Raw genomic sequence first — 27,683 nt, 5'->3', positions numbered from 1 at the left:
TATTTTAGCATGTTGAAAAATGACCAAAACAATCGCATAGTATAGCCTTGCCAAAAATGTCAAAATGTGACCAACAATAAAAAGTGCTGAAAACAACATAGAATAGTATGTTGAGACGCGTTATAGTGTAGCATGGTGAAGAAAGCGATCAAAAACCACCAAAAATGTCATATTTTAGCATGTTGAAAAAATGACCAAAACAATCGCATAGTATAGCCTTGCCAAAAATGTCAAAATGTGACCAACAATAAAAAGTGCTGAAAACAACATAGAATAGTCTGTTGAGACGCGTTATAGTGTAGCATGGTGAAGAAACGATCAAAAACCACCAAAAATGTCATATTTTAGCATGTTGAAAAAATGACCAAAACAATCGCATAGTATAGCCTTGCCAAAAATGTCAAAATGTGACCAACAATAAAAAGTGCTGAAAACAACATAGAATAGTCTGTTGAGACGCGTTATAGTGTAGCATGGTGAAGAAAGCGATCAAAACCACCAAAAATGTCATATTTTAGCATGTTGAAAAATGACCAAAACAATCGCATAGTATAGCCTTGCCAAAAATGTCAAAATGTGACCAACAATAAAAAGTGCTGAAAACAACATAGAATAGTGTGTTGAGACGCGTTATAGTGTAGCATGGTGAAGAAACGATCAAAACCACCAAAAAAGTCATATTTTAGCATGTTGAAAAAATGACCAAAACAATCGCATAGTATAGCCTTGCCAAAAATGTCAAAATGTGACCAACAATAAAAAGTGCTGAAAACAACATAGAATAGTCTGTTGAGATGCGTTATAGTGTAGCATGGTGAAGAAACGATCAAAAACCACCAAAAATGTCATATTTTAGCATGTTGAAAAAATGACCAAAACAATCGCATAGTATAGCCTTGCCAAAAATGTCAAAATGTGACCAACAATAAAAAGTGCTGAAAACAACATAGAATAGTCTGTTGAGATGCGTTATAGTGTAGCATGGTGAAGAAACGATCAAAAACCACCAAAAATGTCATATTTTAGCATGTTGAAAAATGACCAAAACAATCGCATAGTATAGCCTTGCCAAAAATGTCAAAATGTGACCAACAATAAAAGTGCTGAAAACAACATAGAATAGTCTGTTGAGACGCGTTATAGTGTAGCATGGTGAAGAAAGCGATCAAAAACCACCAAAAATGTCATATTTTAGCATGTTGAAAAAATGACCAAAACAATCGCATAGTATAGCCTTGCCAAAAATGTCAAAATGTGACCAACAATAAAAAGTGCTGAAAACAACATAGAATAGTCTGTTGAGATGCGTTATAGTGTAGCATGGTGAAGAAAGCGATCAAAACCACCAAAAATGTCATATTTTAGCATGTTGAAAAATGACCAAAACAATCGCATAGTATAGCCTTGCCAAAAATGTCAAAATGTGACCAACAATAAAAAGTGCTGAAAACAACATAGAATAGTCTGTTGAGACGCGTTATAGTGTAGCATGGTGAAGAAACGATCACAAACCACCAAAAATGTCATATTTTAGCATGTTGAAAAAATGACCAAAACAATCGCATAGTATAGCCTTGCCAAAAATGTCAAAATGTGACCAACAATAAAAAGTGCTGAAAACAACATAGAATAGCCTGTTGAGACGCGTTATAGTGTAGCATGGTGAAGAAATGACCAAAACCCACCAAAAATGTCATATTTTAGCATGTTGAAAAAATGACCAAAACAATCGCATAGTATAGCCTTGCCAAAAATGTCAAAATGTGACCAACAATAAAAAGTGCTGAAAACAACATAGAATAGTCTGTTGAGACGCGTTATAGTGTAGCATGGTGAAGAAACGATCAAAACCACCAAAAATGTCATATTTTAGCATGTTGAAAAATGACCAAAACAATCGCATAGTATAGCCTTGCCAAAAATGTCAAAATGTGACCAACAATAAAAAGTGCTGAAAACAACATAGAATAGTCTGTTGAGACGCGTTATAGTGTAGCATGGTGAAGAAGCGATCAAAAACCAACAAAAATGTCATATTTTAGCATGTTGAAAAAATGACCAAAACAATCGCATAGTATAGCCTTGCCAAAAATGTCAAAATGTGACCAACAATAAAAAGTGCTGAAAACAACATAGAATAGTCTGTTGAGACGCGTTATAGTGTAGCATGGTGAAGAAACGATCAAAAACCACCAAAAATGTCATATTTTAGCATGTTGAAAAATTGACCAAAACAATCGCATAGTATAGCCTTGCCAAAAATGTCAAAATGTGACCAACAATAAAAAGTACTGAAAACAACATAGAATAGTCTGTTGAGACGCGTTATAGTGTAGCATGGTGAAGAAACGATCAAAAACCACCAAAAATGTCATATTTTAGCATGTTGAAAAAATGACCAAAACAATCGCATAGTATAGCCTTGCCAAAAATGTCAAAATGTGACCAACAATAAAAAGTGCTGAAAACAACATAGAATAGTCTGTTGAGACGCAGCGTTATAGTGTAGCATGGTGAAGAAACGATCAAAAACCACCAAAATGTCATATTTTAGCATGTTGAAAAAATGACCAAAACAATCGCATAGTATAGCCTTGCCAAAAATGTCAAAATGTGACCAACAATAAAAGTGCTGAAAACAACATAGAATAGTCTGTTGAGGCAGCGTTATAGTGTAGCATGGTGAAGAAACGATCAAAAACCACCAAAATGTCATATTTTAGCATGTTGAAAAAATGACCAAAACAATCGCATAGTATAGCCTTGCCAAAAATGTCAAAATGTGACCAACAATAAAAGTGCTGAAAACAACATAGAATAGTCTGTTGAGACGCGTTATAGTGTAGCATGGTGAAGAAAGCGATCAAAAACCACCAAAAATGTCATATTTTAGCATGTTGAAAAAATGACCAAAACAATCGCATAGTATAGCCTTGCCAAAAATGTCAAAATGTGACCAACAATAAAAAGTGCTGAAAACAACATAGAATAGTCTGATAAGACCCGTTATAGTGTAGCATGGTGAAGAAACGATCAAAAACCACCAAAAATGTCATATTTTAGCATGTTGAAAAAATGACCAAAACAATCGCATAGTATAGCCTTGCCAAAAATGTCAAAATGTGACCAACAATAAAAGTGGATGAAAACAACATAGAATAGTCAGTAGAGACGCGTTATAGTGTAGCATGGTGAAGAAACGATCAAAACCACCAAAAATGTCATATTTTAGCATGTTGAAAAAATGACCAAAACAATCGCATAGTATAGTATAGCCTTGCCAAAAATGTCAAAATGTGACCAACAATAAAAAGTGCTGAAAACAACATAGAATAGTCTGTTGAGACGCGTTATAGTGTAGCATGGTGAAGAAACGATCAAAACCACCAAAATGTCATATTTTAGCATGTTGAAAAATGACCAAAACAATCGCATAGTATAGCCTTGCCAAAAATGTCAAAATGTGACCAACAATAAAAAGTGCTGAAAACAACATAGAATAGTCTGTTGAGACGCGTTATAGTGTAGCATGGTGAAGAAACGATCAAAAACCACCAAAAATGTCATATTTTAGCATGTTGAAAAATGACCAAAACAATCGCATAGTATAGCCTTGCCAAAAATGTCAAAATGTGACCAACAATAAAAAGTGCTGAAAACAACATAGAATAGTCTGTTGAGACGCGTTATAGTGTAGCATGGTGAAGAAACGATCAAAAACCACCAAAAATGTCATATTTTAGCATGTTGAAAAAATGACCAAAACAATCGCATAGTATAGCCTTGCCAAAAATGTCAAAATGTGACCAACAATAAAAAGTGCTGAAAACAACATAGAATAGTCTGTTGAGACGCGTTATAGTGTAGCATGGTGAAGAAACGATCAAAACCACCAAAAATGTCATATTTTAGCATGTTGAAAAATGACCAAAACAATCGCATAGTATAGCCTTGCCAAAAATGTCAAAATGTGACCAACAATAAAAAGTGCTGAAAACAACATAGAATAGTCTGTTGAGATGCGTTATAGTGTAGCATGGTGAAGAAACGATCAAAAACCACCAAAAATGTCATATTTTAGCATGTTGAAAAAATGACCAAAAAAATCGCATAGTATAGCCTTGCCAAAAATGTCAAAATGTGACCAACAATAAAAAGTGCTGAAAACAACATAGAATAGTCTGTTGAGACGCGTTATAGTGTAGCATGGTGAAGAAACGATCAAAAACGACCAAAAATGTCATATTTTAGCATGTTGAAAAATGACCAAAACAATCGCATAGTATAGCCTTGCCAAAAATGTCAAAATGTGACCAACAATAAAAAGTGCTGAAAACAACATAGAATAGTCTGTTGAGACGCGTTATAGTGTAGCATGGTGAAGAAAGCGATCAAAAACCACCAAAAATGTCATATTTTAGCATGTTGAAAAATGACCAAAACAATCGCATAGTATAGCCTTGCCAAAAATGTCAAAATGTGACCAACAATAAAAAGTGCTGAAAACAACATAGAATAGTCTGTTGAGACGCGTTATAGTGTAGCATGGTGAAGAAACGCTCAAAACCACCAAAAATGTCATATTTTAGCATGTTGAAAAATGACCAAAAAAATCGCATAGTATAGCCTTGCCAAAAATGTCAAAATGTGACCAACAATAAAAAGTGCTGAAAACAACATAGAATAGTCTGTTGAGACGCGTTATAGTGTAGCATGGTGAAGAAACGATCAAAACCACCAAAATGTCATATTTTAGCATGTTGAAAAATGATCAAAACAATCGCATAGTATAGCCTTGCCAAAAATGTCAAAATGTGACCAACAATAAAAAGTGCTGAAAACAACATAGAATAGTCTGTTGAGATGCGTTATAGTGTAGCATGGTGAAGAAACGATCAAAAACCACCAAAAATGTCATATTTTAGCATGTTGAAAAAATGACCAAAACAATCGCATAGTATAGCCTTGCCAAAAATGTCAAAATGTGACCAACAATAAAAAGTGCTGAAAACAACATAGAATAGTCTGTTGAGATGCGTTATAGTGTAGCATGGTGAAGAAACGATCAAAAACCACCAAAAATGTCATATTTTAGCATGTTGAAAAATGACCAAAACAATCGCATAGTATAGCCTTGCCAAAAATGTCAAAATGTGACCAACAATAAAAAGTGCTGAAAACAACATAGAATAGTCTGTTGAGATGCGTTATAGTGTAGCATGGTGAAGAAACGATCAAAAACCACCAAAAATGTCATATTTTACCATGTGGAAAAATGACCAAAACAATCGCATAGTATAGCCTTGCCAAAAATGTCAAAATGTGACCAACAATAAAAGTGCTGAAAACAACATAGAATAGTCTGTTGAGATGCGTTATAGTGTAGCATGGTGAAGAAACGATCAAAACCACCAAAATGTCATATTTTAGCATGTTGAAAAAATGACCAAAACAATCGCATAGTATAGCCTTGCCAAAAATGTCAAAATGTGACCAACAATAAAAAGTGCTGAAAACAACATAGAATAGTCTGTTGAGATGCGTTATAGTGTAGCATGGTGAAGAAAGCGATCAAAACCCACTAAAAATGTCATATTTTAGCATGTTGAAAAAATGACCAAAACAATCGCATAGTATAGCCTTGCCAAAAATGTCAAAATGTGACCAACAATAAAAAGTGCTGAAAACAACATAGAATAGTCTGTTGAGACGCGTTATAGTGTAGCATGGTGAAGAAACGATCAAAAACCACCAAAAATGTCATATTTTAGCATGTTGAAAAAATGACCAAAACAATCGCATAGTATAGCCTTGCCAAAAATGTCAAAATGTGACCAACAATAAAAAGTGCTGAAAACAACATAGAATAGTCTGTTGAGACGCGTTATAGTGTAGCATGGTGAAGAAACGATCAAAAACCACCAAAAATGTCATATTTTAGCATGTTGAAAAAATGACCAAAACAATCGCATAGTATAGCCTTGCCAAAAATGTCAAAATGTGACCAACAATAAAAAGTGCTGAAAACAACATAGAATAGTCTGTTGAGACGCGTTATAGTGTAGCATGGTGAAGAAAGCGATCAAAACCACCAACAATGTCATATTTTAGCATGTTGAAAAATGACCAAAACAATCGCATAGTATAGCCTTGCCAAAAATGTCAAAATGTGACCAACAATAAAAAGTGCTGAAAACAACATAGAATAGTCTGTTGAGACGTTATAGTGTAGCATGGTGAAGAAAGCGATCAAAACCACCAAAAATGTCATATTTTAGCATGTTGAAAAATGACCAAAACAATCGCATAGTATAGCCTTGCCAAAAATGTCAAAATGTGACCAACAATAAAAAGTGCTGAAAACAACATAGAATAGTCTGTTGAGATGCGTTATAGTGTAGCATGGTGAAGAAATGATTCAAAACCACCAAAAATGTCATATTTTAGCATGTTGAAAAAATGACCAAAACAATCGCATAGTATAGCCTTGCCAAAAATGTCAAAATGTGACCAACAATAAAAAGTGCTGAAAACAACATAGAATAGTCTGTTGAGATGCGTTATAGTGTAGCATGGTGAAGAAACGATCAAAAACCACCAAAAATGTCATATTTTAGCATGTTGAAAAAATGACCAAAACAATCGCATAGTATAGCCTTGCCAAAAATGTCAAAATGTGACCAACAATAAAAAGTGCTGAAAACAACATAGAATAGTCTGTTGAGACGCGTTATAGTGTAGCATGGTGAAGAAACGATCAAAACCACCAAAAATGTCATATTTTAGCATGTTGAAAAAATGACCAAAACAATCGCATAGTATAGCCTTGCCAAAAATGTCAAAATGTGACCAACAATAAAAAGTGCTGAAAACAACATAGAATAGTCTGTTGAGATGCGTTATAGTGTAGCATGGTGAAGAAAGCGATCAAAAACCACCAAAAATGTCATATTTTAGCATGTTGAAAAAATGACCAAAACAATCGCATAGTATAGCCTTGCCAAAAATGTCAAAATGTGACCAACAATAAAAAGTGCTGAAAACAACATAGAATAGTCTGTTGAGACGCGTTATAGTGTAGCATGGTGAAGAAACGATCAAAAACCACCAAAATGTCATATTTTAGCATGTTGAAAAATGACCAAAACAATCGCATAGTATAGCCTTGCCAAAAATGTCAAAATGTGACCAACAATAAAAAGTGCTGAAAACAACATAGAATAGTCTGTTGAGACGCGTTATAGTGTAGCATGGTGAAGAAACGATCAAAAACCACCAAAAATGTCATATTTTAGCATGTTGAAAAATGACCAAAACAATCGCATAGTATAGCCTTGCCAAAAATGTCAAAATGTGACCAACAATAAAAAGTGCTGAAAACAACATAGAATAGTCTGTTAAGATGCGTTATAGTGTAGCATGGTGAAGAAACGATCAAAAACCACCAAAATGTCATATTTTAGCATGTTGAAAAAATGACCAAAACAATCGCATAGTATAGCCTTGCCAAAAATGTCAAAATGTGACCAACAATAAAAAGTGCTGAAAACAACATAGAATAGTCTGTTGAGACGCGTTATAGTGTAGCATGGTGAAGAAACGATCAAAAACCACCAAAAATGTCATATTTTAGCATGTTGAAAAATGACCAAAACAATCGCATATTACAGCCTTTCCAAAAATGTCACAATGTAACTAGCAATAAAAAGTGCTGAAAACAACATAGAATAGTCTGTTGAGACGCGTTATAGTGTAGCATGGTGAAGAAACGATCAAAACCACCAAAAATGTCATATTTTAGCATGTTGAAAAAATGACCAAAACAATCGCATAGTATAGCCTTGCCAAAAATGTCAAAATGTGACCAACAATAAAAAGTGCTGAAAACAACATAGAATAGTCTGTTGAGACGCGTTATAGTGTAGCATGGTGAAGAAACGATCAAAAACCACCAAAAATGTCATATTTTAGCATGTTGAAAAAATGACCAAAACAATCGCATAGTATAGCCTTGCCAAAAATGTCAAAATGTGACCAACAATAAAAAGTGCTGAAAACAACATAGAATAATCTGTTGAGACGCGTTATAGTGTAGCATGGTGAAGAAACGATCAAAACCACCAAAATGTCATATTTTAGCATGTTGAAAAAATGACCAAAACAATCGCATAGTATAGCCTTGCCAAAAATGTCAAAATGTGACCAACAATAAAAAGTGCTGAAAACAACATAGAATAGTCTGTTGAGATGCGTTATAGTGTAGCATGGTGAAGAAACGATCAAAAACCACCAAAAATGTCATATTTTAGCATGTTGAAAAATGACCAAAACAATCGCATAGTATAGCCTTGCCAAAATGTCAAAATGTGACCAACAATAAAAAGTGCTGAAAACAACATAGAATAGTCTGTTGAGACGCGTTATAGTGTAGCATGGTGAAGAAAGCGATCAAAAACCACGAAAATGTCATATTTTAGCATGTTGAAAAAATGACCAAAAAAATCGCATAGTATAGCCTTGCCAAGAATGTCAAAATGTGACCAACAATAAAAAGTGCTGAAAACAACATAGAATAGTCTGTTGAGATGCGTTATAGTGTAGCATGGTGAAGAAACGATCAAAAACCACCAAAAATGTCATATTTTAGCATGTTGAAAAATGACCAAAACAATCGCATAGTATAGCCTTGCCAAAAATGTCAAAATGTGACCAACAATAAAAAGTGCTGAAAACAACATAGAATAGTCTGTTGAGACGCGTTATAGTGTAGCATGGTGAAGAAACGATCAAAAACCACCAAAAATGTCATATTTTAGCATGTTGAAAAATGACCAAAACAATCGCATAGTATAGCCTTGCCAAAAATGTCAAAATGTGACCAACAATAAAAGTGCTGAAAACAACATAGAATAGTCTGTTGAGATGCGTTATAGTGTAGCATGGTGAAGAAACGATCAAAACCACCAAAAATGTCATATTTTAGCATGTTGAAAAAATGACCAAAACAATCGCATAGTATAGCCTTGCCAAAAATGTCAAAATGTGACCAACAATAAAAGTGCTGAAAACAACATAGAATAGTCTGTTGAGATGCGTTATAGTGTAGTATGGTGAAGAAACGATCAAAAACCACCAAAAATGTCATATTTTAGCATGTTGAAAAATGACCAAAACAATCGCATAGTATAGCCTTGCCAAAAATGTCAAAATGTGACCAACAATAAAAAGTGCTGAAAACAACATAGAATAGTCTGTTGAGATGCGTTATAGTGTAGCATGGTGAAGAAAGCGATCAAAAACCACCAAAAATGTCATATTTTAGCATGTTGAAAAAATGACCAAAACAATCGCATAGTATAGCCTTGCCAAAAATGTCAAAATGTGACCAACAATAAAAAGTGCTGAAAACAACATAGAATAGTCTGTTGAGATGCGTTATAGTGTAGCATGGTGAAGAAAGCGATCAAAAACCACCAAAAATGTCATATTTTAGCATGTTGAAAAATGACCAAAACAATCGCATAGTACAGCCATGCAAAAAAAGTCAAAATGTCACCAAAAATAAAAAGTGCTGAAAACAACATAGAATAGTCTGTTGAGACGTTATAGTGTAGCATGGTGAAGAAACGATCAAAAACCACCAAAATGTCATATTTTAGCATGTTGAAAAAATGACCAAAACAATCGCATAGTATAGCCTTGCCAAAAATGTCAAAATGTGACCAACAATAAAAAGTGCTGAAAACAACATAGAATAGTCTGTTGAGATGCGTTATAGTGTAGCATGGTGAAGAAACGATCAAAAACCACCAAAAATGTCATATTTTAGCATGTTGAAAAAATGACCAAAACAATCGCATAGTATAGCCTTGCCAAAAATGTCAAAATGTGACCAACAATAAAAAGTGCTGAAAACAACATCGAATAGTCTGTTGAGATGCGTTATAGTGTAGCATGGTGAAGAAACGATCAAAACCACCAAAAATGTCATATTTTAGCATGTTGAAAAATGATCAAAACAATCGCATAGTATAGCCTTGCCAAAAATGTCAAAATGTGACCAACAATAAAAAGTGCTGAAAACAACATAGAATAGTCTGTTGAGATGCGTTATAGTGTAGCATGGTGAAGAAACGATCAAAAACCACCAAAAATGTCATATTTTAGCATGTTGAAAAAATGACCAAAACAATCGCATAGTATAGCCTTGCCAAAAATGTCAAAATGTGACCAACAATAAAAGTGCTGAAAACAACATAGAATAGTCTGTTGAGATGCGTTATAGTGTAGCATGGTGAAGAAACGATCAAAAACCACCAAAAATGTCATATTTTAGCATGTTGAAAAAATGACCAAAACAATCGCATAGTATAGCCTTGCCAAAAATGTCAAAATGTGACCAACAATAAAAAGTGCTGAAAACAACATAGAATAGTCTGTTGAGACGCGTTATAGTGTAGCATGGTGAAGAAACGATCAAAACCACCAAAAATGTCATATTTTAGCATGTTGAAAAATGACCAAAACAATCGCATAGTATAGCCTTGCCAAAAATGTCAAAATGTGACCAACAATAAAAGTGCTGAAAACAACATAGAATAGTCTGTTGAGATGCGTTATAGTGTAGCATGGTGAAGAAACGATCAAAAACCACCAAAAATGTCATATTTTAGCATGTTGAAAAAATGACCAAAACAATCGCATAGTATAGCCTTGCCAAAAATGTCAAAATGTGACCAACAATAAAAGTGCTGAAAACAACATAGAATAGTCTGTTGAGATGCGTTATAGTGTAGCATGGTGAAGAAAGCGATCAAAAACCACCAAAATGTCATATTTTAGCATGTTGAAAAATGACCAAAACAATCGCATAGTATAGCCTTGCCAAAAATGTCAAAATGTGACCAACAATAAAAAGTGCTGAAAACAACATAGAATAGTCTGTTGAGATGCGTTATAGTGTAGCATGGTGAAGAAAGCGATCAAAAACCACCAAAAATGTCATATTTTAGCATGTTGAAAAATGACCAAAACAATCGCATAGTATAGCCTTGCCAAAAATGTCAAAATGTGACCAACAATAAAAAGTGCTGAAAACAACATAGAATAGTCTGTTGAGACGCGTTATAGTGTAGCATGGTGAAGAAACGATCAAAAACCACCAAAAATGTCATATTTTAGCATGTTGAAAAAATGACCAAAACAATCGCATAGTATAGCCTTGCCAAAAATGTCAAAATGTGACCAACAATAAAAAGTGCTGAAAACAACATAGAATAGTCTGTTGAGATGCGTTATAGTGTAGCATGGTGAAGAAACGATCAAAAACCACCAAAAATGTCATATTTTAGCATGTTGAAAAAATGACCAAAACAATCGCATAGTATAGCCTTGCCAAAAATGTAAAAATGTGACCAACAATAAAAAGTGCTGAAAACAACATAGAATAGTCTGTTGAGACGCGTTATAGTGTAGCATGGTGAAGAAAGCGATCAAAAACCACCAACAATGTCATATTTTAGCATGTTGAAAAATGACCAAAACAATCGCATAGTATAGCCTTGCCAAAAATGTCAAAATGTGACCAACAATAAAAAGTGCTGAAAACAACATAGAATAGTCTGTTGAGACGCGTTATAGTGTAGCATGGTGAAGAAACGATCAAAAACCACCAAAAATGTCATATTTTAGCATGTTGAAAAAATGACCAAAACAATCGCATAGTATAGCCTTGCCAAAAATGTCAAAATGTGACCAACAATAAAAAGTGCTGAAAACAACATAGAATAGTCTGTTGAGACGCGTTATAGTGTAGCATGGTGAAGAAACGATCAAAAACCACCAACAATGTCATATTTTAGCATGTTGAAAAAATGACCAAAACAATCGCATAGTATAGCCTTGCCAAAAATGTCAAAATGTGACCAACAATAAAAAGTGCTGAAAACAACATAGAATAGTCTGTTGAGACGCGTTATAGTGTAGCATGGTGAAGAAAGCGATCAAAAACCACCAACAAATGTCATATTTTAGCATGTTGAAAAATGACCAAAACAATCGCATAGTATAGCCTTGCCAAAAATGTCAAAATGTGACCAACAATAAAAAGTGCTGAAAACAACATAGAATAGTCTGTTGAGACGCGTTATAGTGTAGCATGGTGAAGAAACGATCAAAAACCACCAACAATGTCATATTTTAGCATGTTGAAAAAATGACCAAAACAATCGCATAGTATAGCCTTGCCAAAAATGTCAAAATGTGACCAACAATAAAAAGTGCTGAAAACAACATAGAATAGTCTGTTGAGACGCGTTATAGTGTAGCATGGTGAAGAAACGATCAAAAACCACCAACAATGTCATATTTTAGCATGTTGAAAAAATGACCAAAACAATCGCATAGTATAGCCTTGCCAAAAATGTCAAAATGTGACCAACAATAAAAAGTGCTGAAAACAACATAGAATAGTCTGTTGAGATGCGTTATAGTGTAGCATGGTGAAGAAAGCGATCAAAAACCACCAAAATGTCATATTTTAGCATGTTGAAAAAATGACCAAAACAATCGCATAGTATAGCCTTGCCAAAAATGTCAAAATGTGACCAACAATAAAAAGTGCTGAAAACAACATAGAATAGTCTGTTGAGACACGTTATAGTGTAGCATGGTGAAGAAACGATCAAAACCACCAACAATGTCATATTTTAGCATGTTGAAAAAATGACCAAAACAATCGCATAGTATAGCCTTGCCAAAAATGTCAAAATGTGACCAACAATAAAAAGTGCTGAAAACAACATAGAATAGTCTGTTGAGATGCGTTATAGTGTAGCATGGTGAAGAAACGATCAAAAACCACCAAAAATGTCATATTTTAGCATGTTGAAAAAATGACCAAAAAAATCGCATAGTATAGCCTTGCCAAAAATGTCAAAATGTGACCAACAATAAAAAGTGCTGAAAACAACATAGAATAGTCTGTTGAGACGCGTTATAGTGTAGCATGGTGAAGAAACGATCAAAAACCACCAAAAATGTCATATTTTAGCATGTTGAAAAAATGACCAAAACAATCGCATAGTATAGCCTTGCCAAAAATGTCAAAATGTGACCAACAATAAAAAGTGCTGAAAACAACATAGAATAGTCTGTTGAGATGCGTTATAGTGTAGCATGGTGAAGAAACGATCACAAACCACCAAAAATGTCATATTTTAGCATGTTGAAAAAATGACCAAAACAATCGCATAGTATAGCCTTGCCAAAAATGTCAAAATGTGACCAACAATAAAAAGTGCTGAAAACAACATAGAATAGTCTGTTGAGACGCGTTATAGTGTAGCATGGTGAAGAAACGATCAAAAACCACCAACAATGTCATATTTTAGCATGTTGAAAAATGACCAAAACAATCGCATAGTATAGCCTTGCCAAAAATGTCAAAATGTGACCAACAATAAAAAGTGCTGAAAACAACATAGAATAGTCTGTTGAGACGCGTTATAGTGTAGCATGGTGAAGAAACGATCAAAAACCACCAAAAATGTCATATTTTAGCATGTTGAAAAAATGACCAAAAAAATCGCATAGTATAGCCTTGCCAAAAATGTCAAAATGTGACCAACAATAAAAAGTACTGAAAACAACATAGAATAGTCTGTTGAGACGCGTTATAGTGTAGCATGGTGAAGAAAGCGATCCAAAACCACCAAAATGTCATATTTTAGCATGTTGAAAAATGACCAAAAAATCGCATAGTATAGCCTTGCCAAAAATGTCAAAATGTGACCAACAATAAAAGTGCTGAAAACAACATAGAATAGTCTGTTGAGACGCGTTATAGTGTAGCATGGTGAAGAAAGCGATCCAAAACCACCAAAAATGTCATATTTTAGCATGTTGAAAAATGACCAAAACAATCGCATAGTATAGCCTTGCCAAAAATGTCAAAATGTGACCAACAATAAAAAGTGCTGAAAACAACATAGAATAGTCTGTTGAGACGCGTTATAGTGTAGCATGGTGAAGAAACGATCCAAAACCACCAAAAATGTCATATTTTAGCATGTTGAAAAATGACCAAAACAATCGCATAGTATAGCCTTGCCAAAAATGTCAAAATGTGACCAACAATAAAAAGTGCTGAAAACAGCATGGAATAGTCTGTTGAGATGCGTTATAGTGTAGCATGGTGAACAAATGTTCAAAAACAACCAGAAATGTCATATTTTAGCATGTTGAAAAAATGACCAAAACAATCGCATAGTATAGCCTTGCCAAAAATGTCAAAATGTGACCAACAATAAAAAGTGCTGAAAACAACATAGAATAATCTGTTGAGACGCGTTATAGTGTAGCATGGTGAAGAAACGATCAAAAACCACCAAAATGTCATATTTTAGCATGTTGAAAAATGACCAAAACAATCGCATAGTATACCCTTGCCAAAAATGTCAAAATGTGACCAACAATAAAAAGTGCTGAAAACAACATAGAATAGTCTGTTGAGATGCGTTATAGTGTAGCATGGTGAAGAAACGATCAAAACCACCAACAATGTCATATTTTAGCATGTTGAAAAAATGATCAAAACAATCGCATAGTATACCCTTGCCAAAAATGTCAAAATGTGACCAACAATAAAAAGTGCTGAAAACAACATAGAATAGTCTGTTGAGATGCGTTATAGTGTAGCATGGTGAAGAAACGATCAAAAACCACCAAAAATGTCATATTTTAGCATGTTGAAAAAATGACCAAAACAATCGCATAGTATAGCCTTGCCAAAAATGTCAAAATGTGACCAGCAATAAAAAGTGCTGAAAACAACATAGAATAGTCTGTTGAGACGCGTTATAGTGTAGCATGGTGAAGAAACGATCACAAACCACCAAAAATGTCATATTTTAGCATGTTGAAAAAATGACCAAAACAATCGCATAGTATAGCCTTGCCAAAAATGTCAAAATGTGACCAACAATAAAAAGTGCTGAAAACAACATAGAATAGTCTGTTGAGACGTTATAGTTTAGCATGGAGAAGAAACGATCAAAAACCACCAAAAATGTCATAATTTAGCATGTTGAAAAAATGACCAAAACAATCGCATAGTATAGCCTTGCCAAAAATGTCAAAATGTGACCAACAATAAAAAGTGCTGAAAACAACATAGAATAGTCTGTTGAGATGCGTTATAGTGTAGCATGGTGAAGAAGCGATCAAAAACCACCAAAAATGTCATATTTTAGCATGTTGAAAAAATGACCAAAACAATCGCATAGTATAGCCTTGCCAAAAATGTCAAAATGTGACCAACAATAAAAAGTGCTGAAAACAACATAGAATAGTCTGTTGAGATGCGTTATAGTGTAGCATGGTGAAGAAACGATCAAAAACCACCAACAATGTCATATTTTAGCATGTTGAAAAAATGATCAAAACAATCGCATAGTATAGCCTTGCCAAAAATGTCAAAATGTGACCAACAATAAAAAGTGCTGAAAACAACATAGAATAGTCTGTTGAGACGCGTTATAGTGTAGCATGGTGAAGAAACGATCAAAAACCACCAAAAATGTCATATTTTAGCATGTTGAAAAAATGACCAAAACAATCGCATAGTATAGCCTTGCCAAAAATGTCAAAATGTGACCAACAATAAAAAGTGCTGAAAACAACATAGAATAGTCTGTTGAGATGCGTTATAGTGTAGCATGGTGAAGAAACGATCAAAACCACCAAAAATGTCATATTTTAGCATGTTGAAAAATGACCAAAACAATCGCATAGTATAGCCTTGCCAAAAATGTCAAAATGTGACCAACAATAAAAGTGCTGAAAACAACATAGAATAGTCTGTTGAGATGCGTTATAGTGTAGCATGGTGAAGAAACGATCAAAAACCACCAAAAATGTCATATTTTAGCATGTTGAAAAAATGACCAAAACAATCGCATAGTATAGCCTTGCCAAAAATGTCAAAATATGACCAAAAGAAAAAAAGGGCTAAAAACAACATAGAATAGTCTGTTTAGATGCGTTATAGTGTAGCATGGTGAAGAAACGATCAAAAACCACCAAAAATGTCATATTTGAGCATGTTGAAAAAATGACCAAAACAATCGCATAGTATAGCCTTGCCAAAAATGTCAAAATGTGACCAACAATAAAAAGTGCTGAAAACAACATAGAATAGTCTGTTGAGACGCGTTATAGTGTAGCATGGTGAAGAAACGATCAAAAACCACCAAAAATGTCATATTTTAGCATGTTGAAAAAATGACCAAAAAAATCGCATAGTATAGCCTTGCCAAAAATGTCAAAATGTGACCAACAATAAAAAGTGCTGAAAACAACATAGAATAGTCTGTTGAGACGCGTTATAGTGTAGCATGGTGAAGAAACGATCAAAAACCACCAACAATGTCATATTTTAGCATGTTGAAAAAATGACCAAAACAATCGCATAGTATAGCCTTGCCAAAAATGTCAAAATGTGACCAACAATAAAAAGTGCTGAAAACAACATAGAATAGTCTGTTGAGACGCGTTATAGTGTAGCATGGTGAAGAAACGATCCAAAACCACCAAAAATGTCATATTTTAGCATGTTGAAAAAATGACCAAAAAAATCGCATAGTATAGTATTAAAACAAATTATATTTCATTTATTAGGCACTTTTCATAGATTTAATGTAGCACAACATGCTTCACATGTTAAAATCATAAAAACCATCTCAACATATAAACCTCGGCCCGCCCAATCCCCACCCCCCACAACACAAACAGAAAATTGACTTTACAAAGGCACAGAACAGAATCAGTTGGGATAAGAAACATGGCTGAGCACAGACATCCAAAATGGCGAAACATAGTATAGCCTTGCCAAAAATGTCAAAATGTGACCAACAATAAAAAGTGCTGAAAACAACATAGAATAGTCTGTTGAGATGTGTTATAGTGTAGCATGGTGAAGAAATGCTCAAAAACCACCAAAAAGGTCATATTTTAGCATGTTGAAAAAATGACCAAAAAAATCACATAGTGTAGCCTTGCCAAAAATGTCAAAATATGAACAAAAATAAAAAGTGCTGAAATTAACATAGAATAGCCTGTTGAGACGCGTTATAGTGTAGCATGGTGAAGAAATGACCTAAAACCACCAAAAATGTCATATTTTAGCATGTTGAAAAAATGACCGAAAATCGCATAGTATAGTCTTGCCAAAAATGTCAAAATATGACCCCTGATATAAAGGGCTGAAAACAACATAGATTGGCCTTTTGAGATGCGTTATAGTGTAGCATGGTGAAGAAAAAAAAAACAACACCAAAGATGTCATATTTTAGCATGTTGGAAAAAATGACCGAAAATCGCATAGTATAGTATTGCCAAAAATGCCAAAATATGACCAAAAATAAAAAGTGCTGAAAACAACATAGAATAGTCTGTTGAGATGCGTTATAGTGTAGCATGGTGAAGAAACGATCAAAAACCACCAAAAATGTCATATTTTAGCATGTTGAAAAATTTCACTCAGAGACACCAACCAGCTGTCTAACCCACTGAGCCAAACCTCCTGACACTTTAACTGTTTTAATCTGTCACGAAATCCCTGCTTCTTGCAAGAAGTTAGGTTGTATATTGAATTACATGCTATAGCCTGACTTTTTTATACAACTTTGGATGACGTGCTACAGTAGCACTCTTTTGAGCAGTTTTGGACGATAGGCTACAGCAGGACTTTTTTTTTACATGATTTTGAACAACAGGCTACAGTATGACTTTTTGTGCGGTTTGGGGTGACATGCTACAGTTTTACTTTTACATGATTTTGAACAACAGGCTACAGTAGGACTTTTTTAGTCCCATTTTGGATGACAAGCTATATTTTATGGGGGGGAAAACTTCAGTGCCACATTTCAAATTAGACCATGCATGTACATGTACTAAAAATTAAACAAGAACAATTTTCAGTTCACTTTGGATATGGCTTGACTAGCATTTGAGGTATTTATCTGTGAATTTTACCAGATGAACAAAATTACAACCAAAACACATGACTTTGCATTCTAGTTTAGTTTGGTTTAATTTATTTTATATGGCCATCACAGTAGCATTAAAAATTTACATTTATGCACAAGAACCAAATGTCCTGTTTTTATGATTTGTAGTAAAACATTTATTTACACAGAAGGCTTTTTAACAAAAATTAGAATATTAAAAAGAATAGAAAATGCATCCAAAGGCACATACATAGAAACGAACAGTAAATCCATACACAAACTACACTGACAAACACCGCATATGCACAGACAAAGCTACACCCACAATTATACACATAATTTGCATCAACATCTACAGGATCTTTGTTTTTTTTTACCCCCCAAAAATTGGCGTGGTATTGATGGTTTGCAAAGTAACCATTTATAACCATTTGTAACTAACCATGCTAGCAGTTTATCCACAAATGTCTGGGAAGTACGTGTAAATTAATATATGTCTGAATCGTAATAAAGGCCTTCCCATTTTAAAGTACCTTAATAAAGTCATCAAAACGTTAGGTTAAATATTATGGAAAAATTATGAAAATATATTGGTAAAAATGTGTGGGAACCCTGTTACGTAAACCCGGGGCTTGTAACTGTCTCACCTGTGCACACCACCTCAACGGCAGCGGAGGAAAACCATGGTTTAACAGTTCCACAGTCCAGCAGTGCAGACTCCGATCCATCACAGTCAGAGAAAAAACGCCACATTTGTGTCTTTTCAAGAAGATCTGTCGTTTTGGTTGACACAGCTGAACTACAGCCCAGCTACAGACCACAGAAGCGTGCTTCAGGTCCCAGACTGTGGACTCTGCGCTCAGCAGTCTAAACCCATCTCCGGTGGAAACAAACAGTTTGCCGGCACAGGCTTCGCTGTCATCCTCTCTGACCACGCCATTGTCCAGCGTGACATCGCTTGTGTCTAGGAAAGGATTAGCAAGAAATGCTCAGGCACGTTTATACAGGTAGGAAGTCAAATCTAACAATTATTCTTTGTTAAACTGCAACACCATATGATCATATGATACTCATAAACTGCACATAAAGATGGATGACGTGACAGTTCCCCCAAAGTGTAACTTTTCAATTGCCCCCTGGTGTCTGACAGCAGTATAGAGTGGTGAAGAGATGACGTATTTTTGTAGGCCAATCAGGAAGTTAACATTGCACTAGTGCCCTCGTTAAAATCATTTGGGATTTTTTAATGGGATTTTCAATTATCTCCAAAAAATTAAGCTCTTTGACAAAAATGGTTTCTGACACTGAAGGTAGTTCTCATCAACCTGATGTATATTTAAGTGTTTGTTTTTATGATAACTTTGGTTTTAATGAGTTATGAAATTACACAAAAGGGGAATTTTCCACCATGATTGACAGCTGTGACAGCCAATCTGTGCATTCGCATTAAATGCAGCCGCTTGAGGTTGGCTGGACGGGTGTTTTGGCGGGAACTCCCCCACCTCAGACATCGCTACTGCGCAGAATCCGGCTCTCAAAGACATCACCCTTGCAAGATGGCAACGCCCAAATCTTGCATATTTTAACCTCACTTAAGCATGGCAGGTGTAAGAGGGGACATGTCATCCATCTATATATACAGTCTATTGAAAATACTGAACAAAATTCCATTATCCTACCTCGGACAGCGAAAGAGTCTCTGGCTCTCAGAAGAGAAGTTATGATTGAAAACAAAGTTGTGATAAGCACAGCTGCAGCTCTCTTGGTGGGCCTCATATGAAGCAGTTAACTTGAAGCGGGCGGCGTGATTGACAGCTGGTTGGGTGTGGCTGTGGGTTTGGTTGACGCCAGTGAAGATGAGGCTGAAGTGACGTCCGGGGATTTGTGGCTCCACGGAGCAGGTGATAATGTAGCTGTAGCCCTTAAAGAGCAGCACATCCCACTGCTGGTCTTCATCGGACCAGCTCATCATAGAGAAAACAGCAACTTTTGGGCGGAGCAGGATGTCTGCAGGTGAAGAAAATGACTTGAGACGTAAGCTGATAAACCATGACTTTATAACTGTCAGAGTGCACAAGCATCCATCTCTCTGCTGAAGAACTCTCAGCTTTGTCTCACAGTTGGTGGACCAATTTTATTCACTTTATGTATGCTTTCCTTAGCTACTATTTTTAGAAATCACTCTGTTAACTTCCATTGGTAAGCAGATGATACGCAACTGTATCTATTGAACAAACCAGAAGAAACCGTTAACTTGTATAAACTACAAGCATGTATTAAGGACATTAAAACCTGGATGAGATGCAACTTCCTGATCCTGAATTTCCTCAGACAAAACTCGAATTATTGTATTTCAGATAACGTCATCTACATCAAACATCTAAACATGTAGTTTCTTTAGATGGCATTGCCCTGGCCTTCAGCACTATTATAAGAAACCTCAGAGTAATATTTGATCAATATTTGTCCTTTAACTCTCATATAAAACAAACTTCAAGACCTACATTCTTTCACCTGCATAATATTGCAAGAATTGGGCATATCATGACTCAAAAGACGCACAAAAATTAGTCGACTCATCTGTTACTTGACAAGAACCAAGGAAAGAGATGTTATTTTGTCCTGTTTTAGCTTCTCTGCACTGGCTCCCTGTAAAATCCACATTTTAATTTAAAATCCCTCTCCTCAACATTTTTCACTCCATAAATATACATAAGGATACATACAGATTAATTAACAATAACAACCTGTCCTGTTTGTTTCAAAATAAAAGCCCTCTGTCAACGTCACCAAAATCCTTTCAGTTTTTGACATAAAGCTTTTTATTGTGAAATATTTACAGGACTGTGATATTGACAATGCAGGAGCTTGCACGGGGTCCTAAATGAGCGGAGTATCTGCTTCTAATTGTGAAAATACAGGACTTGTAGCAGCAGGAAGTCACACAAGCATGCAAGTTGCAGGAGGCTGTCATATGTTACGCACACATGCAGTGTGTCCTGAGCGTGAGAAAATAATAATAAAAAACAAAAACGCTACTTATCTTACCTGAGCAGACCCCTTCAACAGTGGATGCGGAAGGCCAGTCCTTTACGGTCCCACAGTCCATCAGTGCACGTTCACAGCCATCACAATCCAAATAAAAGCGCCATGTAAGCAGAGGTTCAGTCCAGTTGTCTACTTTCCTGGTTGAAAAGCCGGAGCCGCAGTTGAGCTGTCTGCACACCACAGCTGCTTCTTCAGACTTCAGGCGTGCTGGTAGCTCACTGGCCTCCACTCTCTCTCATGCTCCACCTCCAGGTTACCAACACAGCGGTTGTCTGCACCCAGGAGACTTCAAAAACACAGAAGGATATGAGTGCTAGCCTGCTTGTAATCTGTTTGATATATTTGTACATAAACACCAACCAGCCAAAAAACAATAATCACGATTATTTTGATTGATACTGAAATCACGATTATTTAACATGATTACTCACTGGCCTTTAAAACGTCATGCAGTTATATTCACAATAACTCTGGTGTTTATTTTTAACATTGGATGTCCTTTTACTTTAAATACAAGTGGACTGAAAAACAACGAAAGCTTTTTAGTGCAGCCAGGACTGTAACACATCTTGCATATTACTGTAGTTTGTTCACATTCACATAATAATAAAACCTAACCCAACAAATATAACTTCACAATACTGTAGTGGACTGAGGAACATGTCAGGATGTGAATAAGCTCGCCCCTGATTGGCTGAAATTGAGCTGGACCGTGGTTGTTGGTGTGTTCATGAGAGTGAGGGAGGGAGGAGGGAGAGCGCGGGTGACAAGGGCTAGGAAGTGAACTGTTAATGGGCTTGGCGTTGGCTACGGCCCACAGTAGCCTGTGTACTGTTCCAAATAAACTCCCAGGAAACCTGAATAACGTCTCACTGCTTCGTGCTGGCAGACGTAAAGAGCGTTGCCACTGAAGACTGCTGTGACTCTTTCACGGGTGAGCAAAATGTGGCTGTAGGACTGGTCTAAGATTAAGCGAGAGGAGGGAGATGATGAACAGAGAATTGCAGAGCACAGAGAGCGAGTGAGGAAACGACCGCAGAGATGGCGGCTGAGGCGGGCTTAGGCTGCTCTGGGCGCTACAGGGATGACTGTGCCAACCAGGGGAAACCAGCGGCGGCCGAAGGGATGGTAGAGTGCATGTACTGGTGGAGATGTTTTTCCTACAACGATGAAACCTCCTAGATATGACTGCAAAGCTAATTGGGAAGCGTTTCATGCACAATTTGAACTGTTAGCCCAGGCTGCGAAATGGTCTACTGAAGAGAAAGCCTTACTGGCGATGCTCTCACGAGCCTGCTGCTGCTTAGTCCCGATGATAGGAGCGACTGTGATGCTTTGGTTGGAGCTTCAAAGAGACGATTTTTCCGTCATGTTCAGCCACTAGCCTGCTTCAATCTGAATTATGCAGCCGACAGCGATGATCTGGAGAGCCGTTAAGAGACCTAGCTGATGACATTGAGGGGCTGGTTCACCGCACCTATGCGCATATGCCCCCCCGCCATCCAGAGTGAATTAGCTCGGGACCATTTTCTCCAGCCCCTACTTCCAGACGACCTGCGAATCCAAACGCTTTTGGCTCACTCCATGTCCCTACAGAATGCTCTGGAGTTAGCTACAGAGAGAGAAATTCTGTGTGCCGGTCCCATTAAAGATACACCTGCCGAGTCACTTAAGGTGAGAGCTACCGAAGAGAAACGACATGGGAACCGCATAATGGGGATGCTACGGACCCCTGAGACTGTGTCTCGACCCAATCCAAGGGAAGAAACAGCACCAGATGACATAAAGGTGGGGACTACAGAGTCGACAAGCAGTCAGTTTGCTGCCTGGTGTGGGTCATGAACCTGGATGATGGATGTATACTGGGGCTGAATGTTCTATCGGCATTGGACTGTGTTATTAAAACGAAGCAGGGGACTCTGGCTTTTCCTGATGGACATGTTGTCCAGATGTCACGGCGGCCACCCCAGCTGGGCGGCCCTGTAGCCAAGACCATTACAATGCTGACAACTCACACAAAGCCTCACATGGTTAGCGACTCCAGCTTCCCTGTCCACCAACCTGCACAGCTTTCCACCTTGCCTGCCACTGGTACACCCCTACACTTTATCCCCGCAGTGCTGGATGGGGAAAAGAGGGTTTTGGCTGTGAGAGAGGTTTGGATAAAGAACTGCGAGGGTCTGACATTAAGTGAACAGGGTCTCCTGTAGTAGCTCCACTGGCCAGGCAAGCTGCAGCTGACAAAGTCCTTCGGGACAGGCTGGACTGATTGAGCCTTCCACCAGCTCCTGGGCGTCTCCTGTCGTCATGGTCACCAAGAAGCTGAAAGATGACTGGCGGTTCTGTGTGGACTTTAGACCCCTGAACAAAGTGACTAAAAAAGACCCATATCCCCTCCCACGCATTGACGAGACTCTTGACATGGTGGCGGGGTCCTCTTGGTTTTCTTTACTGGACCTGTGTAGCGGATATTGCCAAGTACCCCTAGCCCCTGAGGCCAGATCCAAAACCACCTTTATCATCAGTGGGGGATTGTGGCAGTTTAAAGTCGTCCCGTTTGGCCTCTGCAACACCCCCGCCACGTTTGAGAGACTTATGGACAAGGTGTTGGGTGACATTCCCTGTAATAAGTGTGTTGCATACCTTGATGACATCCTTGTCCATGCTGCTTCCTTCCTTTAAGCTCTCAGTCTCTACGCTGGATTGACGAGCTGCAGGCATATGACTTTAACATGGTGCACTGACCAGGGGCGAGCCACCAAAATGCAGATGCGCTTTCTCGCAGGCCCTATGAAACTGAGGGTTGCTGCTACTGTGAGAAGAGGGAGGCACAAGAAGAAGAGAGGCTGCCCAGTCATGTTAAATGTGCTGCAGTGTCGTCCAAACGAGGACTTGGAGCTGTGGATGCAGCAGAGTGGGGGCTCCGACAAGAGGAAGATGTGGACATAAGACCAGTCCGCACATGGGTGAAGATGCAGCAGCGACCTCCGTGGGAGGATATCACTATGTCCTCTCAGGCTACAAAAGGTCTGTGGTCAATGTTCGATTCTCTGCGTCTGTGTGATGGGGTGCTATCGAGGGGGTGGAAAGAACCAGCTACGTGTGAAAGAAGGTGGCAGGTGGTCGTGCCGAGGGCGCTGTGAGAGACAGTGCTTCAGGCAGTGCCTGATCAGGATCAGGACATTTTGGTGTTGCAAAGACACTCTGCTGCCTCCGACAAGGGTTCTACTTGGGCCAGCATCGACGAGATGTGACTATTTTCGTTGCTGTGACAGCTGCACAGCCCGTAGAGGCCCCACAGAAAGATCACATGCCCAGCTCCAACAGTTTCCTGTGGGGTGCCCCATAGAGAGGGTGGGGATTGATGTCCTGGGACCCTTTCCCTGCACGGAGAGGGGAAACCACTACATCCTCACAGTAATGGACTATTTCACTATATGGCCTGAGGCTTATAGCCTGCCAGACCAGGAGGCAGAGACCATTGTGGATGCACTGGTGGATGGAATGTCCAGCAGATTTGGGACGCTGGAGGTTACCCACACAGACCAGGGCAGGAACTTTGAGTCCCGTGTGTTTGTAGCCATATGTAAAAAATCGGGCTCCCACAAGACCTGTACAACACCTCTCCACCCCCAAAGCGATGGACTGATCATCCAATGTTTGTGTGTGACGTTACTAATTACATGTGAGGCATTTAAGGACGAAGATCCGTTCACACTGATGTGAGTGTGTCACTTCAAACATGAATGTGAACAATCCACACAGAAAGATCAGATCTGGTTAAATAATCAGAATTGAACCATGTAATGTGAACATAGCGATAGTTTGGGTTTGTTTGTTATTGGTCCCTGTGCTAACTGCACATAGGAGTTCAACATTATCTTGATAACTATCGAATTACTTTTTTACCAACGTTCAGTAGAGCTATGGACATGATGTTCAAAGCTATGACTTGGAAATGATCTGGATACTTTGTCTGCTGCAATGATTTACTCAGGTTTACCTTTTACACAGAGATAGATGGTCCTCGGAGTTGAGTAAATTCCAGAACTGAAATTATAGCTGTAGTCACATTGAAAGGTCCTTGGGGCGGGTATCCTCAACAGTAGGAAAGATGAAGGTGGCTTCCTGACTAACAGCCAACTGGGTCTGCTTGCTGTAGTCATCAGGTCTTAGCCTGAAGAAGGCCACATTGTAAGCTGAAAAATAGGAGCAAGTGATGGCAAAGCGCTGGCCCTTGAAAATCTCTTGGACACTGCCATAGTCATGCTCTTGTGGGATATGCATGTTGATGTGAGGTGCATGTGGACGTTCTGCAAAGAAAAAAAAAGACAGTTAAGGGGCTGTGCAGTTTTTTTTGCAATTTATCTAATATGCATGGAAACTGGATCAATACATGTTACGTATGAAGGAGATATGGCAAAAAAAAACAGTTATAAAAGGTCCACCGTGTAGGCTTTGATAGGATAAACTAGTAGAAATGGAATATAATACATTTTTTTTTAGTTTTTGGCTGATGTTCATTCACTTATCGTGATCGAGATTGAAAGCTTCACTTTGGAGGAACTGTCATCTCCATCTTATTATATAGTCTGAGGTCGGTATGTGTTAATTTGAGTGGCATTTTGCAAGTGAAGGCCAGGGGGCACTCTGACACTTTGGGCCCCTCAGCCTGTGCCCTATAGGCCAATTTAGGAATCCATCCATGAGCCCAGCATCAAATCATACACTTGCTCTAGACAGGGCTACACAGTAGGCCTTTAAGAGTAAAATCGTCACTAGACCAAGCAGTGCAGGCAGAGCGTAAACAAACTGGTAGCTTGCCACTGCTCTTTTTCACATATGCTCATTACACAAAGCAACAATGGAGACGTGCAAAATGAGGAGATGAGATCATCATTTTCCATTATTTCCACATGGATAACAGAAGAGTTTTGAAAAATCTGCACTGAAAAAAGCATTTTCAAAAATCCTAATTTTAGTGAGCTACAGCGCTGTCTGTGGGCAGACCACAGACTGTAAAATCTCCATCACCCCCTGGTAGCCGGCTGCAGTGCAGGCCATAAAGCCCACCCACTCCATGTTGGATGGAATAAGACATGGGCCAAACTAAAGTGTCAAAGTACACACTGAATAAAAATGTTTCATTTTTCATGTCATTTATGGTAGTTCTCGTCACTGTGTATTTGTCCAAGTGTTTTTCTCAGAAGATCACTACTGTGCAGACTTTAACTCTGAATGATGGGTTACACTAGGTCTGCGTTGTCCACCATGATACACAGACCATGGCGTCAACAAAAGGCCAGAACACAGAGGAAAATATCAATTTTCAACTGTACAACATATCTGTAGGTGTAGATGGGGCCTAAATAACGTTTATTTATGATTCTTACCTAAGCAGGTGATGAAAGTGGTGGCACAGTTGCTCAGTTCCTCCTCAGCCGACAGATGCTGGCACCTTATGGTACAAAATTCCCAGAGTGAATCATTTTATTTTTATTGTGAATTGGAAAATTGTTTTAGGGGCCACTTGGCAACCTATGTGGCGGTCAGATTTGGCCCGCCGGCCTTAAATTGAGTACCACTGCTGTCACCCAAACTAATCACACTCCCCCAGCAGCGCAGACAGCCCGTCAGAGGAGACTGGACGGGCCAAACCTCGGCTGTGCTACGGGACGATGTTTTTTTGTAACCCGAAATCCCAAAACCGTCAGTAAGTCACCTTTAGTACCTTTAGAGCTCGAGCGCACCTGGTTAGCGAGCAAACGTAACGTAACGTGACTGTTGGACGTTTTGACCTGCAGCCTCGGACTCGCGGCATTAACAGTGGACTAATGGAGGCAAACAAACGCCCCTTCGTAGACATAAAACTAAAACTGCGTCTTACCTTTGCTGTTTTTTCGGTGAAAACGTGTTTCTGGTTGCACAGGAGTTTATAATCCGAAGTGTTTTGCGCTCAGCTGAAACCAGAGGTCCGTTCAACCTAAACATGGTGTCCACCATTTTGCTTCGGTCTCCATGTTTGAGGACATGTTTGGTCCCTTGTTGATGGGTGTGTCGGAGGTGTTGTCCAATCAGCAGCGACGTGTTTTTAGACGAATCTCAAAGATCTTTATATTATATTATATATGCATAATATACAGTCTTTTGTCTTTACTTATTGATATTATCTCACACTTGTTTCGGTAATGTAAAAGTTTCTCGTGCTCGTGTAGTCCAGTTAAACTGAACTGAATCAAATGCTGCCACATTGAAAGACAGTGGACCATGCAGTGGACAGTCAGTCAGAAGACCGGAGGTTCGATCCCGGATCCCCCAGAAGTATGAAAAATAATAAAAATAATTTAAAAATGTAAATACAGTTAAATAATAAACAACTAACACTAATGTGCGACTGTTTATAATATATACATAATGTTTTGCGTTTGTAAAGTGTATAAAAAAATAAAACTATGTGCCTTATGCAACAACCAATGCATGAAACCAGTATTTAAAGTTAGAAATAGAACATATGTGTATGATCCAACATTATGCAACACAATATATACATAGGTAAGACGAAAAATAATATATACAATATGTGTATCATTTTAAAAAATATAGTTTACAAGAGTTGGAAGAATATTG

The 27,683-nt window shown here is 37.7% G+C and overlaps 1 pseudogene across 1 annotated transcript; it reads right to left on the bottom strand.

The window, feature by feature from the left end:
• Window positions 1–18,066: 18,066 nt before the first annotated feature.
• On the bottom strand, window positions 18,067–27,392 carry LOC121941607 (scavenger receptor cysteine-rich type 1 protein M130-like; annotated as a pseudogene). Its single transcript, XR_015775608.1, has 7 exons — window positions 26,944–27,392; window positions 26,450–26,514; window positions 25,060–25,369; window positions 23,079–23,094; window positions 21,057–21,342; window positions 19,695–20,015; window positions 18,067–18,996 (listed from the first exon to the last, which is right to left on the bottom strand). The product of XR_015775608.1 is annotated as a scavenger receptor cysteine-rich type 1 protein M130-like (transcript).
• Window positions 27,393–27,683: the final 291 nt, after the last annotated feature.

This window comes from Plectropomus leopardus, chromosome 3 (genome assembly GCF_026936395.1).
Source record: "Plectropomus leopardus strain MGB_pleo_1.0 chromosome 3, ASM2693639v1, whole genome shotgun sequence".
NCBI classification, from domain to species: domain Eukaryota; kingdom Metazoa; phylum Chordata; class Actinopteri; order Perciformes; family Serranidae; genus Plectropomus; species Plectropomus leopardus.
This window is presented reverse-complemented; position numbering and strand designations above follow the sequence as displayed.